The sequence below is a fragment of the Rhyacophila brunnea genome, unplaced genomic scaffold, assembly GCF_057557595.1.
Source record: "Rhyacophila brunnea isolate RB1 unplaced genomic scaffold, BYU_Rbru_1.0 scaffold_5, whole genome shotgun sequence".
In the NCBI taxonomy this organism is placed as follows: domain Eukaryota; kingdom Metazoa; phylum Arthropoda; class Insecta; order Trichoptera; family Rhyacophilidae; genus Rhyacophila; species Rhyacophila brunnea.
The window spans coordinates 21,852,807-21,870,931 of NW_028233170.1; the positions used below are offsets into that span (position 1 = coordinate 21,852,807).

At 31.1% G+C, this 18,125-nt stretch overlaps 1 protein-coding gene across 1 annotated transcript in view; it reads left to right on the plus strand.

Annotated features, from left to right (window-relative positions):
- The window catches only part of Nha1 (Na[+]/H[+] hydrogen antiporter 1), a 92,661-nt gene that overhangs the window by 35,209 nt on the left and 39,327 nt on the right, over positions 1-18,125 (plus strand). The window lies entirely within an intron of this gene.

Here is an 18,125-nt window from a genome sequence, read left to right on the forward strand (position 1 = left end):
TTATATGTTTATGCTTTATAGAAATAGCTAGCCATATAATACGTAACTATATTGATCATTTTTAAATATGTATGTATTTAAAATCAATTATTTATTTTAAATAAAAATTGCATCTTTTCAATTACGTATAATACTTACAATAATTATATCAAAAATAAAACGTATCTACATACTCAGGCCATTATATTTATTACGAATATTGTTTTCTTGTATTTTACATAAATCATTTTGAAGTGTCAATTATTCTATAAAATCAAATGACAACAATAGTTGATTAAATAAATTGATTCTTTATAACTTAACTCCGGTCATAATCAAATGCAAATTGTGGTTTAGTAAGTACTTAATTCAATACGCATGAATATTTTTTTAATTTTAACTATTGATGGTGGTTTTGTTAACTATTACCGATTGAAAGATGAATTATTTTTATAGAAAAATCTTTATTTATTTAATAATACAAAACATTGTGGACATAACAAATCTTAATTCAAGACGTTCACAACATGACATTTACATTATAACAAATATTACCCTCGCAAAAAGAAGAAGAAAATATACTACTTATATAATAATAATTATTGAAAGTAAAAAAAACTTAAGTACAATTTTATACAGAAAAATACAATTTCGAAAACAAAATACATAGCACGCCACCGAAAATGTCTACGTCTCTGGGGAGCCCATTGAGTAGTCTTGCACCCATCGCTAATGGTGCCTGATAGACTTGACACGAGGAAACGATTCCTATCTAGAATAAATCATGGCTGCGACCACGTAGGTAATTGACAGGCGCATGTAAATTCAAATTCATTAGGACACCTCCTGGTGTCCTAATGAATTTGAATTCCTCGCTTTTGAAACCATTCCTCGCGCTAACAGGCAAAAGTGTATATTAGTTTATAGTAACGTATTAGCATAAAATCGCTTATAGGTTCAACACAGGACCTGGTGTATTCAATTCAGATGTAGGACGTAATGGTTTCCACAAGGGGGGGCTGACAGGGTTCTAATATGGGGACCCGGGGGCAGGAGGGGGCAGGAGGGGCCTGGCGTGGCGAGTTGACCAGATAAGTGAGATAAACACACATCACAAAGTTGCTCTAATAGTCAAAAAAGGCGCCTGCGGCGCTATTTTCCCTCAATAATATTATCATTTAAAATTATGTGGATATACAATACAATTTTTAATCATGTATTGATACTTGATAACTCCATTATTCAAAGAATTATTAAAATATACAAAAAAACACTAAATATACACATTAATTTTACTGCGTACACCATTAGGATAACGCTACTGTAGAGCGTCACACGGCCTTTATCCTTAGCGATATGTAGAGAGCCCTGCCAAAGATCTTAGCCTGGGGGGCCGCTTCAGGATATAAGGACCATGCAGGACATAATCCAAATAAATAAAATTTCAATATTTCATAATGCTAAGAATCAAAATCCCGACAATTAAAATTCAGAAAGAGACGTGCGAAGCGCATCCGATTAATTCCACTAATTCATAAATTGTATATATATATCAATAATAACATTTCCAGGGAACACAAAATAATTGGAAACTGTCTTAGCCTGCTGGGTATTTATTATTTTAGGCCATAAAACATAGGGACTCAAAGACGCGATAAACTTTAATGCATAATATGAGATTGACGCAACTATTGAAAAATTACATATTTTTCCCCACTCGAGACCTGTACCGTATTTTTGTTTATTTTTAACACTACAACAGGCCACGAGGCCCAATGATAGTAGTGTAGTGAAACAGTAGTGTATAAGGTACCCTATTATATAACACCCCAAAGGGTAAGCCAGTTCCCATTACTTTTGTTTTCCATGAACATTTCCTTTGTAGTAGCATGCGACAGATAGGTACGTAATTCTATGTGAGGGGACAGATTGCAATCTAAGCGTAACCTTACCTCACCTAAGCTAACCTATCGATTTTTTGTATTTAGTTTGATTGTCGCCATTTTAATTGTCGTGATATGATCAGTACCTGTTCAATGCATATATTGTATATAAGTGGAATGATTTTTTCTTAAATAGATAGATACTATTTGTGATTGTTTTTATCATACAAAAATCCTGCCGCGTTACATAGCAATTTACATCTAAAATAAGGTAAATTACCATTTGCGCTTCAGGGCAGAGAATATTATCACCCCCCAGTGGAGTCTATCTTAACAGACTTTTTTACACGGTTTGCTCAAAAGCTATTTGGCCCTTTAAAAAAAACCCATTCACACACGCAGTAGAAATTCTGCACCTTCACTGTACGTACATCTAGTTGATTATTGGATTTTTAAGTCATTTGTTTCTATTTCTCAGATTTTAGAGAAATTATGTGTCATAATATATCAAGATCTATCGGAAGAACTGCGCCCTGCATTACATTTTTTTTTATTTTTTGACTTATAAAGCTTTCGAGTGTCCTCATTTTAGGTAATCTCGATTGGTTCAAAACACTTTTATGAAAACGTGTTTTGCTATCTCCTCATATGTTATTCGAAATAAGTTTAATTTAATAGTTAAGTAAATAGCTGCAGTCAGTGATATCCCTAGACAAAGTGACATTTGTTATATATTATAATACTGTCCCTCTTTATTTTACCACGTTTTTCTTAGCTCGCATTCTTATTTGGCCGGTGGTTGTTTATCCAGTACAAATCTTGCAATCGATTTTTAACTAGTTTCCCGACTAGCTAGACATTTAAAACTTTTATGATATATCAGAACACGATGCCAATGGATTCTTTTAATACTTTTAGCCATATTTAAATAGAATAGAATTCATTTCAGTTAATTCTGTTTTGTATGAAAAGTTATTTCGGAAGAAATCCGTAATCCAATCCACTATTATTGGTTGCTAAGGAGGTGGTCCTAGCAACTAAATTAATAATATATACGTGCGTTACTATGGAAATCAAAATGGCATTTCAGTGTTCTATATTTGTTGCAAAATAGCAAAAATGTGATTTGTTGTATTATGTATGATGATGTATTTATCCTAAATTATTAATACATAGAATTGTCAAATTTATATGATTCAACAGAAAATTTAAAAACGTGGTATATAAAAAGTTCTTTTTATCTTGTAATCAATATCAATATGTCCTCAGGATTTTTTTGTGTTTCAATTATTTTTTTAAACTAAGATGTCTATCGCTCATGAGAAAACAATAACTTCGTATGCCACATGACACTATTTTTTTGTACAAGAGATGAAAAAAATGTATAATATAATCTCTATGATTCCATCAAATTTATCACGAATTTTTCGTATTCTTAATAGTGAAATACAAAAAATTAAGAATTTTTATGTATTAATAGTGACTATGGAGAGTTGTCTTCATCTCGTTTTTTGTGGCATACGAGGTAGTGTTTTCTCATGAGCGCATTTATAATGAAGTGACGGCATCGTCTGCTACATGGAAATCGATTCTGTTCTCGAAACTTTATAATATTATTTTAATTCGTTCGTTCATTCGCCCTTTATAATGTCCTACCCGTTAGCAACGCATGACCTGCCAACATTCTATTTAATTTAAAGGCAATATTCCCTAGTATACTTTCTTTTCGATCATGGATATTGTTCACGTAAATAACTATGGACCAATCCTAGTAACAAAATAATCTTCCAACATTATTATGTAGCTAGTAGACACACAGTCTGTTGGAAATTTTATTACGATAATAATGATCATAAAAAGAGATGTAATTTGCGTAGTATATTGTCCAAGTAGTGTACGTACATTAATAAATTGATTCAACGTGATTTAATCGTAGTTACGATAAAAAAAAAACTACTCGGCTTCCACGGCGGCAGCGTGTACTGCAAATTTGTACATCGACTAATTGGCAAAGCAGTGCCGTAATGCAGCAATTTCGAAGAGTATCACAAGATCAATTTGCGCACTGTGGATTCAAAGCGATTTGTGCACGCACGGCCACTTTGGAAAAATGATCTCAGATCACTGACAATATTACACCTAGAGATCCAATTCAATTTAACTCGACCCAACAATCTAAAACATTAGTAGATAGGTATCGAATCTCAAAACAGGAAAGACAGTAAAAAAAAAAATTTTGCAATAAAAATGTAGCGGGTAACAATTTCGGACCTTGTCAGCGTTATTACAACAACGTAAGAATCAACGTGTCATTTAATTATCCCACAATTGACGTATCGTGACATACTTCGAAAAGAGTCGAATACCTCGGGCTTTGTCATCGAAACGCATCGAAGTTGCAACGATGCAGCGGTCAACATATTTCCCAATTGGAAATTACATCAACAATGACTCTCTCAATTTACCGAATATTCGTGTATATAAATAGCGAATCATATTTATGGATACTACAGCGTATTTCCAAAATCTGTAGTTTATATATAACCACATCTTGTAAGCCTCAGCTCTCTGTGACATTTGCGTGTTTAGTCGCGAATTATTAGTGAAATTTTCAACCGAGTAATAATTTTCAAACTTTCATGTTTCAAAAAATTGTTTCACAGCACCTTAAAGGAGTATTATATTCTTAACCTAATTTTTAACACTCCAACTAATATTGCCCATATCTTTTTAGCTTTTTCAAGCGTCCAATCGAAAGTATCGCTAACAGAATTTGACATAAAAGGGTTTAAAAGAACTATCTCTAAAATGAAAGACAAACGTCCTTCAAAGTGCTCAGTTTACGGCATTTTTCGTCGAGCGAGAAGGTATTTTCTCATCGAGAATTGACTGTCATTTACTATATTAAAGCAGGAATTATACTCACTCAAATGCATGCCAACCAATGTCTTGAGAAGTCGCTCTTTGGACACTCACAGCACAACTTTGGAGGGCACTTTACGTTCGTTACACCACAGTATATGCCTGCATAACGGGTGTAAAAACGTGCCGCGTGGTGATCATGGATTAGCAGTTTACACCTTATTATCTATTGAAAAAAACAACCACCGAACCATACATATCTATCATTGTTGTCGTCAATCAGTGCATTGAATTAAGATTGTCTGGATTTAAAAAAAAACTAAGTCGAACAATATCAAATAATAGAATAAAGATAACAAACCATTGATAGTTGACAGCCAGTTCGGTCAATAAATACAAAGGCAAAAATGTAGATAACGTCAATACGAATCGACATAATGTTGAGAAAAGTGATATTACCGTATTTTAAAAAAGTTATCGCTGAACGCCAATATTTTCAGTATAGACACCTTTAAATTAAATCAGCTAGTTTTCAACAAGCAAAAATATAGCCGTACTAACCTGCGTTGAAATGCTTTACTACAACAGATCGCATCCAGTTTGTTTAAAAAATGGTAATTTACTATGTCCACTCCTAAACGAAATTAACTCCCTTAAGCTACGGTTTTATTAACATTTTTAAAACATTTTTCTTAGCTCGTATTCTTATTTGTCCGGTGCAAATCTTGCAATCGATTTTTAACTAACTTCCCGACCAGTGACGTCCCGTGGGAGACGGCAGATTAAGCGTCGCTTGGGGGCGGCAGTTACTCGAAGGGCGGCAAATCGAAGAGAATCATTAGGTATAGGTATATAGAAATAGGTACCCAAACATAGTAATAACGGAAATATCTTTGCATTCAAAAAAAAAATGCTAATTGCTTGGAAATAAAATGTATTAATTAACATAATATAAGGTTTAACAGGACTGTATTATTTTTGTCGGGTTTGCGATGTCTAGTTTACTTCCGTTGTCCTTGGACGTCACGTCCTTGATGACCAGCAATGACACTTGCAGATTTGCGAATTATATTTGAATTATATGTAGGTACATACTTACCTAATTAATATATCCAAATATTTTTACCGGTCACTCACGACTTTTGAAAGTTGTCAGGTGTATTTTTTAATGTATCTGGAACCGTGGACTCGCAATACTGTCTATTGAAGTGGAGATGGCATTTCAATTAGTTTTAGTTGTATATATGTTTAGTAATGTATCCATACAACACATTTCTTAGATATTGGAGTCATGAAAGGATGATAAAAAATACTGTAGGTATTAAAAAAAATGGGGCGGTATTTGGGCGCTGCCTATGGGCGCCATTTTGTCTAGGGACGTCACTGTTCCCGACTAGCTAGACATTTGAAACTTTTAGAATATATCAGACCACGATGCCAATGCATTTTTTTAATAATTTTTGCCATCTTTTAGTAGAATTGAATTCATTTTCAGTTAATTCTGTTTTGTATAAAAAGTTATTTCGACACGATTATTGTTTGCTAAGCGGATAGCCCTAGTAACTAAATTATTAATATATACGTGCGTTACTATGGAAATCAAAATGAAATGTCAATATGACATTTCAGTATTCTATGATCGTTTAAGCTGGTCAAGTCAAGTTTATATGATTCAACAGAAAATTTAAAAACGTTGTATTTAAAAAGTTCTTTTTATCTTGTAAGTATTTCAGTATTTTCTTAGCCTTTAAATTATTTTTATTCGACCATGTGAATTCAATTACAAATATTTTATTAATGACGATTGGTTTAACCGATGTGATTGTATATGAGTTCGATATCCGATAAATTAAAATATAAACAAACCTACTTATAAAATTGCGGAAACGTCGTTTAATGGGATTAAGAAAGTAAAATCGGATTATGGCATATAATATAGTCCTCATATTTACTAACGAATAACGCCGACTGCCTTGCGTAGATAGAAGGTCTGTTTGTTGGAATTGTTTGGGATCGAGCGGCGCTACCGTACTGCCTACGTGCCCATTCATTCAGCACCGGATGTAGGATATTATCCATAGTATTTTTAACCAAAGAGTATAACAATGTACAACATTATTCAATTACCTTAGTGTATTATGTTGAACACTTTAAACATAGGAGCTTAATAAATGTAGCAAAGTTCTCTAGGTTTTCCCGTAGACAGAATTTTTGAAATAGAAACAGTTCAAATCATATTTAATTAATTTTAATAGATTAATAAGAATCCACTGCTTACCTTATTAATAACTATCAAAATTTGGTCGAATGTTTGCAATAGGTAGCTATCATTATTATTTTCATATGCCGCCAATTTGTGGTTGACACTATTTCACTTCAAGAGTTCTATTGAAATATAACAGGAAAAAAAGATTCCATATCCTGAATACACCTTTATAGATCACCATTTTCTCATCCTTTAGTTTTCTTTTTCAGAAATAGTTTACAGGCGATTCCCATAGATGGCATCGTTAGGTACTCAACTCAAAGTTAACCAAAAAGGGCTGATATTATATACCTACTAAATTCAATCTCTTTTTCAAATCATTTTTTTTTTCATTTCTGTTTAATATTTAAACAATATTTAAACACATTCAAGCGAATGGTTATTCAAATACTTGCCAAGTATGTTTATAATAAAATATTCATTAGATATTTATAATGTAAATCCTTTTTAAACAATATTATCAAATAACTGCAGTCCATCACATATTATAAAGTTTGTCAATCACGACTTACATAAAATCAAAAATAGCCATCGAATCAAGCTTTATCATCAATAAAAAATCGTATTAAAACAAAGTATTTATTGTAAAATCTATTATAAATGTAATTAAAAGTTTTGGAAACAAAAGCGGATACAAATATTTTATTTCTGTCTTAGGTATATTATTTCTGAAAAAAATATTTTGAAATGTTATTTTTTATTAGTATAATAATATTTAAGAACACTTTCGTTCAAAAACATATAAGATAATAATTAAACATTTTGTCGACTTGCCATAACTTTACAAAAATGGAAACTACCGTTTTTTGGTTTGTAAAACCCTCAATGTTATCAGCGCTGGTGATAGATGGGCATAAAAATGTCCGTTTCTGACACCGTGGATCGTGGGTTCAAATCCATTGTCTAGTTAATTGATTGTTCATACAATTGAGTGTATTTAGTGAATAAATTCAATAATGGCTCAAAACCATTTGTCTTTTGTATTTAAAAAAAAAAAATATTTGGGAGGCGGCTCAGATACACATATGATTCTAGAAACAGTAGTGATGACTATGAAATTGTAATTTTACCAATAAATGCTGACCTAATCAAGATAATAATAATAAATATTGTATTTGCCTAAACACAATAACAAGCGTCAAACTTTTTATATCGCTCATAAAATCATATATCATAAGTTTTTTTCTTATAAGAAGTTAAAAGTAACAATCACCATTAAATAATGTATTATATTTAACACTGAGTACGACTCTGGTTTTTTCAAATGGAGAGACAGCAGGAAATGTTGAAGCAGGTTCTAAAGTAGAAGTGTCAAAGCTATCCAAAGACTAAAGGCTATCATGACAATCTTCGCAGTGTCCTAACACAGATCTATTTTATGTATTTAAACACAAGACACTTGAAATCCATAGATATTTTATTTAAAGCTACTTCAAAATACAAAATATTTTTTCGAATAGTAAAACATTGTAGGTTGTTACTCAAATAACTTGTTTAATACATGCAAAGTTAATATTTGGGTCGATAACTTAGTGGTAAAAACCTTAAGAAGAGGCTCAAGATATTTTCTAAATTTGTTATGCACTTTTCAATGAAAAATGCTTCATTCTTAAAACATTATATCTTAAATATAAATAATTTAAAAGCTAAGTATGTTTACTTATGATATATTTGTCTTATTGCTTTATAGCGCCTGTACACGTGCATGGTGTTACTTGCACCAATTGTGTGTAATTTAAACTATCACGATAATACCTAACTGTCTACACGTAAAAGTGCTGACTCATTCTTCAAGAGTGCGAGACGCGATATTGTCATTTTATGGTACTATTTGACAGTTTTAAAAATCCGTTAACCTCAAAATGAGTCTCTGCGCGGTGTAGTATGATTTTTTTCCGGCAGGTTCACCACTATCATTCTACTGTGCAGGCACAGATATCGAGTGATAATTCAGAAGCTTCCTAACTTTTTTGATTCATGCATGCAATCTTGCAACATGCAGGATAATATATATTTACACGTGCATTTTCTCTCTATGGCCGCGATAATGCATACTGTCACCAGTGTTACCAACTGTCGTTGACAAAAACATGCCAGACGGAGTATGAAAACAAGCTATTTGGCAGGTAGAAACTCAAGATTTTGTGAAAATAAAATTTTAAGTAAATTTTATTTGTCTACCTAGAACAAAATCAATACCTTTGCTTTTGCGAATCGAAAAAAAAGTGTAGGTATAATAATAATAAATCGATACGTGTAAAATAGAACGTTTTTAACAGAAATATAATATTTCAAAATTGACAACAGAAACCTATATTGTATCAACGGCGTTCAAGTTTCGTTTCATGTTTAAAGACGAGAGCTTCTTTCTTGTAGGACAGACAAAGAAAATTAAAGAACATACGTTTTAGGGGAATAATAATGTAAAATTATTATTTTATATACGCGGAGATTTGGAATAATATACGAAAACATTAAATAATGTATGAAACTTTTTCATCGTGTTTTATTTCTCACTTAAATAGTTACCAACCTATCTGCATTAAGTATCTGATAGTCATAAATTTTGATAAACTAAATATATAGCATTTTTTCAACATCTTTAAAGCTGTTGAAGACATCAAAAACGCGAGGAAAAAAGCCACAAGCCAGGTGCGTTTTTTGCAAGCTAGATATCTATCGAAAAATGCTAGATCTGGCAAGAAATACGCTAAATTGGTAACGCTGATAGTCACCACTAAATCCATGCACGTATAAACGGGGACAACGGGTTATTATTCTATTTATAGTTACTCGTAAACACAAAATTATCTGATATCCTAAAAAAGAAAATATATTAACTTTCGTTATAAGAAAGGTGGATCAAACTTTATTAATAACTCTTCTTTCCATTATTCCTCTCTCCGTTGTAGGTAGTAATCAATCATCACATTAATTTCGTTCTTCATGGCAGCAGCTCTGAACTTTTCCGTTGTACCATAAGGCGGCCATAGACGGACAGTTCTCGTAACAGGTTGAACATGGCACAGACAATAACTGTTCAATAACTGTACGAGGCGGCCACAGACGGACAGTTCTCGTAACAGGTTGAACATGGCACAGACAATAACTGTTCAATAACTGTACGTTAGTGGCCACACCACAGATCAGTTTAACTACCCCATTTAAATCTGTCGAACTGTCAACAGACGTGCCCATATACGTACAGTTATTGTCTGTGGCAGAGCAAGTGTCAAAAACTATGGAGGTTATGTTCGCGGAGATAATACACAGGGGTATTGTTTAAATTAGTTTTAGGTAGGGTATACTTGAACGATGATACACGAATAATTTAACTTTGAATTTATTATGGTAATAATTGTTTTTATTAGAAACAAATTGACATAAAATACACACCTATGACGTTGGTAAAATAAATCATGATTTCGCTAGTGGATTGTGTATTTTATCGATCGTACACATTCGTGTAAATATAAAATATAACCTTTTCTTTTGATTAAATTATTCCCTTAATGGACAGTATTAATTAAGTAAGAAAACGGTAATATTTATAAAGGTATTGATTTTATATACAATAAGCCACAAAATTATATTTACATCAATCATCAGTATAATAATTAATTACTATGATATTATTAAAATATATACTTAAATTTTATTTAGATTTAGCGACATTGTCATTCACAATTAGGTATATTAATTTATGTTGTGAACGTCTTAAATTAATAATTTGTAATATTCACTACATACAATAAATAAAATTAGTCTATATTTTCACAATAACTTAATATTTATAATGCTCTCTAAAATTTTAACATTTATATTATATTGTATAAAATAATATGTTTACATAAATAACTATTACTTTGTTTTACTCTCATAAAAATAAATAAAATATAATATTTGCGATCTCCGCGTACATAATATTATTATATTTTTAATAATAAATGAATTTGTATTTTATAACAAGCAACACCAGCCGTAGTTGTATCGCGCGGTATATTCTACTTTACGTTACCGACATCTAATGTCACTTAAAAACTTTCGGCTAGTTGAAATTCCAACAGTTTTACAAAAACATGGGAGTGGGGGGTCGCTGGCAGTTTGAACATGGCACACATCTGAAAGGTCGAAAAGTGTCCGTCTATGGGCGCAGCAGATTATCTACCAAAGATAACTGTATGGTTATTAACTGGCATGTTCAACCTGTTACGAGAACTGTCCGTCTGTGGCCGGCAATAGACGGACACTTTTCGACCTGCCAGATGTGTGCCAGTACCTACTCCCGTGTGCCTACTCCCGTGTTTTTGTAAAACTGTTGGAATTTCAACTAGCCGAAAGTTCTCGAATGACGTTAGCTAGCTGTGTCGTAAAGTAAGTAAAGTAAGTGTCGTAGAGTAACTGGCGCGATTTGGCGGCAAATTTTGACAGTTCTGTCATAATCGTTCGATAAGAAGTATATTATTTTTGTTGCGTATTAGTTCTTTTGCCACTCATATTATATAATTACGAATATTGTGAAGTGTCAACTAGGTACCGCAAATAATATTTTCCGCTACTTAAATACAAAAATATGTCTAGGTATCATGGAAACAGACGCCAACAACAATTAGTATACTATGAATAATTTATTCAAAATAAAATAATCTGGACATATATTTACACAAACAATAAATTGTAATCATAATAAATCTAACAAAATCAATATCGTTCAATATACCATACTTAAAACTAATTTAACACTAGGTAGGTACCCTTTTGTATGATCTCCGCGAACATAACCTCCATAGTTTTTGACACTTGATCTGCCACAGACAATAACTGTACGTATATGGGCACGTCTGTTGACAGTTCGACAGATTTAAATGGGGTAGTTAAACTGATCTGTGGTGTGGCCACTAGATTATCTACCAAAGATAACTGTATGGCCGCCATTACGTATTAACTGGCATGTTCAACCTGTTACGAGAACTGTCCGTCTATGACCGCCTATAAGAGCTATTTCCGTAGTTTTAGCCAGGATAATATGCGCCATATTACCTCGTTTTTCCTACTTTGTATCTCATCACCAGGCCCGGTTTAAGACTGATGGAACTGTTTGGGCGAATAAAACCGAATCAAGCCTCGCACTGTAGTGACTCTGGACGTGACAAGAAACAAAACAAAAAAAAACGTGTATTTAATATTAATGAAATAACAAGAAACGACAAAAGAAAATTTGGTTTGTAATTTAAAATAAATATTTGAAGGATTAAACATAAAACATTTAAAACGCAGGGCCTTTTTCAACTCTGTATCGCAAGTGTATAAATTGAAAATCTTTTTATTTATATCGAATCAAATTTCGTTTCGGTCACAATATTCAATAACGAAAAACATTTTTTGAAATAAATATATAATACATTAAAACCATGATCTATTTCAAAATATTATCTATACCTACACTAGATAAAAATCTTAATAAACTAAGTATTAAAATAATAATTAATTATATCTCGGTTTCTTTGGTTTTAATCAAGAATATATTTTTTTTCATTTTATAGATTTTATAAGTAGGTACCTATCGATTAATAAAAAACTTTTAAATATAAATGCAGATTGCAAGCTTAGTATTTTTCTGCTAGTTGCCACTAGTAGGGTGAGCATTATCCTTAATATAATGCACCTATTTAGTTAATTCATTATCTTAAGATTTTAACCGATCATACCATACATAATATTGTATTTTTTTTACCCATTTTTATCTACCCATTTTATTTCTGATTTAATAAATATCGTTAAATTAAACTCTCTTTTCAGTATACGACAACAGTGTGTAAACAACACACACAAGTTGACAACATCATAAAAATAGAAACTCGGCTAAACTGACTATTTAAATCTCGAAAAATTAAAAAAAAATAAATGAATCCGTTGTTATTGTAACAGCAAGTAAGTTTGGTAAAATACATTTTCATAATAATTATTGTAATATTTGATGAGGTTGTCAACTTTTCTCTCTGTATATGATGATTTATTATTAATCTCATTAATATAATAATATAATATATGTATTTTTTAATAATAGGATATATAAATAATATTTATATAGGTGACATTTTATCACTCATATAAATACAGAATAATTCAATATTAATAGTTTTTACAAGCTGTAAACAAAAAAAATGTTTACTCACCGAAGACAACATCACAGAAATAATTCTTTTATTGCTAAAATATACAAAATAGTTTGCGAATTGTTATTTATAAATTGAAATTAGCCAAGTAATTGCTAATTTTTAATCAACGATGCATCGCAGGTGAATCAAGTCAGACTTTATAAGAGGATTGACATTGATATATATACCTGTATTCAATCTTACTCGGAGTTTGAATTTAAGTTTTTTCACACATTTGTACAACGACTCTGTTGAACTTCTAGCTCTCGGTTAATTGAATATAAGTATAACATTGCTGTTGTCCTTAGTTTTGATTATGTATATATCTATCCGTATTCTTAAATATTTCGTGCACACGTTGACCGAGTTGGGGCTCGGGCTCGATCCCGCGTTAGGGAAAATAAAAATGCTCGTTGTCTTTTTCATTGTATGTTTAATCCAGTGTAATAACCCAATAGATTTGACAAATGACTAACAACCATTCATCGTAAAAAAAAAAAACTCTTTGGAGGCCCATACACTCCGCTTGGGAGTGAACAATATAATTTAAATTTAAGTTACTACAGCTATTTATTATTTATAATGTTGTATGACTTTTCGTACAATAGAAGAAAATAACTATGTGTTAAATAAACTTGCAAACAAGATGAAAATCAGAATCAGACTTGAATATCTGTTATTTGTCGTTGAAAACGATGGAGCACATGGGCTACACCCTTATCTCTTTCACCTCGAAGGTGGGTGGTTGTAAATCTCGTGTCATTTTAACCTATTGATGGCGGTGATTATGGTGATGATTATTAGAGAAGTTTCCTGAGGATGATTCCGTGCTGGTTCATGAGTTGTTCTGGAATTTTCATGGTTTTCCGACTATATCGTAGTCCATGCCGTGTCAGAAATTTTGTCGTTGATTTTTGAGTTTGGTTGTTTGTCTCTTGACGGAACAGTCTCTATAAAACGTCGACATATTATATAGAAAAAAATATTATTCATAATACTATACAAATAAAGTGTCATTGGTTTTTGGTAAAATAAAAAAAAATTGTGAGCAAAAATTTCACTGTTTTTCTTGTAATAACATAAATTTTAATGCAAAACATGACATTCTGTGAATACAAAATAAAATAGTACACACCACAGTGTACATGTCTACATATTTAAAAGAGATAATATGTAGGTGAAGTATTCCAATGTCGTATATAGATACTACTATATCATTGATAATGTATCAGCTCAAGAGAATATAGTTATTTCATATAGACAAATCTAAGTGCACCATTGTTTTCACACGTTTTTAGAGAAAGAAAAATTCTCCAGATTAAATCTGTTTTTTTATCAAACAATTTAGTTTTGTGTTATCATTATCACTATCACTTAAATAATATTATTAATAATAATATTAAATAATAACATACGCTCTTACAACTTACGCCGATTTGTACTTACGTCGCCTATAATTTATTAAAATATCGAAAATTCTAAACCAAAAAGTCTTAAGAGATATTTTGTCGAAAACGAGTCACTCATTAGGCTACATTGTAAAGAGTTTTTCTGTGATGCCCCATGATCCCCTATTATAAATACTTTTAACGGGATTATTATCGTTCTCCTCATATTAAAAACTGTCATTATATTATTATTTTACTTAATTGTGTATTTTAGCAATAAAAAAACGTTATAACTCACCCATAGTAATTATTTCATTGTTATTGACTGAATTGACTGTCAACAACCAATTATTAATTTCTATACCCGATAACTAGTGAAGATTTTTCAGTCGCTTGCTATCTATGGACCTTCAGCTTTTTGGTTTTAGGAATGTTACGTTTGTGTGATGAATATACTCAAAAAGTGAATAGGCTCTAATAGATATGATAGATATTTTAGGTAGGAAAGCTGTACTTAACTCATTCTTTACAAAGTCGTACATATGACACACTGGCTCTGAGATACAGATATATCACTTTAGTATGAATGTATGATTTATATCTCGACATAGGTCATTTTAACAAATTGCCGACTATCGTAATATTCATACGGTGTAACAGTTACTTCATAGTATCACTCATATTTATTACTGTATGCGATATTACTAAAGATATTTTTGACATCGAGTCTTGGCTGTCAAAAATTTGATGATATCTCTTACTACTTTATCATCCATTGTGGATACTAACTAAACAATGATTAATAAATCTAACCAATTAAAAGACTTATAATATACACTTAAATATTATAATCAAATCAACATAAAGTAGAATGGTGTCAGATATTTGTAGCAGCGCAGGCGACTCATTTAGGTGTTGGTATCGTTCTCATCAAATAACACTAACACCGTTACAAAGTGATTTCGTCGTGCCCGCAATCCCAAAAGAATCTGGCCTTCTTCAACCTACCTTTTTCTCATCACCAAATAAAGTAATAATTTTATTATCTTACATTAATGTGTAAAAATATGTAGATAAAAAAATTTCCTCTACGAAGATGGATTCTTTATAATAGTATTATATATTATGAACGTAAAGCGGAAAAATGTTAAAACGTTTTAAAAAAAGGTTAAACTAAGGATTTTGGCTGCAAGCCATTTTACATTTCAGATTTATTCATAGAGTACTTACAAATATATGACGCTAATGTTACAATCATAATAATTATAAGAAGGTACATAATTTTTGAATAACTCAGAGTCACATATGGTATGTAAAAAATGTATCGAACGGGACTTGAACCTGCGTCAATAGCATTCCCAGATATGTGGCTTACCAAATTAATCAACTAGTGTAATAGGTGCTCAATACGATGAAATTTTCTAAATACTATTGGCGACCTCATTTTGTAATTTTGATGGTAACAATAAAAAACGTCTAATTGTTGCATTAAATATATATTTTTTAAAAAAGAACAAATTCTCTTCTTCCAACGTCCATGATTTTTTGATATAGAAGGTTTGAAAATTGTCCATCACAAAGATACGATTAATAAGAATTTAAACAATGGGAAGGTATTCGATAATTCTAGCATATTTAATTTAAATTTTCTTTTTGACCAAAATTGGATTTATTAGTTTTACAAGATAGACTGACGAATGGTTTTAAATGTTATCAACTTTCAGTCAATTTCGAATATGGAAATTATTTTAGGTAAGTACATGGTATTATTCACAAAATACACAATGTATATATTATATTATAAAAGTCCGTTATCAGATTATTATGCACAATAATAAAATATACGACGTAACGATGACAAAAAACATTTTTAAATATGTAGGAGAGAGCGATATAGGGAGAAGACGTGTTAAAAGGGGTAATGTTTGAGAAAACATCCACGTATTACAGCAAATTCAAATTTGAAAAATAAACTGACACGAAAATAAAGAAATCGTTTATTTTAATCGGATAGTGAAAGAGAAAATGGTAGGAAACTCTCATCATAGTTTGACAGTACTAGTGTATCGCCACATCCAAGATTTTTTCTTGTATCTACATAATATTTGTCAAAATCATCCATAAAATGATATTAAAATAATCATAAAAATACGAAACATTTTGTATTTAATAATGAATCCCTCCCTGAATACGTTCAGGTTAATCGATTCTATTTTTATAACTACATATAATAATATTGTGATTTATCACTATTTTTCACAATATCTATATAAAACGGATTAAATTACGTTTTTTCAATAACAACGCGATAACTCTCATTTTCTCACTATTAAAATAGCCAATTCCCTACATAGTGCATATCATATTTTTCATGGTGAGCAGATAATAATATGACCACTGACCACATATGTTTATTTTCGTCTAATGAAGTCAAAAACAAATACGTGTATCTAACCACCAATTAATGATGTTTTATCGCCAAGCTTAAATTAGAGTTATCACGTTGTATATTAGGTACTATCGAATCGCAGACACGTCTGGAAAGACAGTACCTAATCGACATTTTCTTGAGTAGGCGAAATACAATATACTTGCAACGTATCCGATGAACGTGTTCTATCGCACAAGATTAAGTAATTATATTATAGTACCTAATACGCATAATTTAATTTAAAATACTACATATTATATTGTTAATTTTGGTTAATAAGTATATCTTTCCTCAGAAAGTATTATTTGTTTCAGTTACTATCATTAAAGTAGTATATTCTACTAAGCGTTATTACTTTTCCGTATGTTACTCGAGTTAACACGTTTTTATAGACACCTTTTCAAAATAAGTAATTCTTATTTTCTTTAAATGGCGCTCGATAAGAGAGTAATAATTGTCAAATATTTGTACCTGTATATAGAGCCGTTATATCGAAAGAAAAAATCTCGTTCCGTCCTGATAACGGTATCGAAAGAAAAGTATCAAAATATCGGTCACAAATTATTGATACTTGCAAGTTTTTTCACAAAATATCGATATCGACATCGCAAGAAAGTATCGGAAAAAAAACGTATCGACACTTTTTCGACGGACTTACGGCTGACTATTATAGTATAATCATAATATAAGTCACAATCAAAATGTGTGCTTCACCATCGTGGGCTAAATCTTAATTTCTGGATTCTGTTTTCCTTGTGGTAACTGAATTATACAGGAATGAATAAAAAAATTACTCCATTAATGTAACAAATTTCCAAATGTGAAACCACATTTCGTATTATCAAACGTTTTAGAATGAAAAAAATTAACAATATAATTTTATTACTGTGTTGTAAATGGTATAGTGATTATCAGTTTTCTTTTCTTTGAGTAAGTATAATATTTTTGAATCAACTTGTAAAACTCTTCTATATCACAATTCTTGTTCTTAATTCCGTTGATCATTTCTCGAGAAATAAAAATTCATGTAATTTCTCGAGATTCAACGTCGGCGAGGTTTCTCGATGTCAACCACTAATTATTATAGCACCCGTGCGTCAGCACGTTGTGTTGCGATAATTTGGAATTATTAAAGTTTTATTAAACAGAAAAAAAACA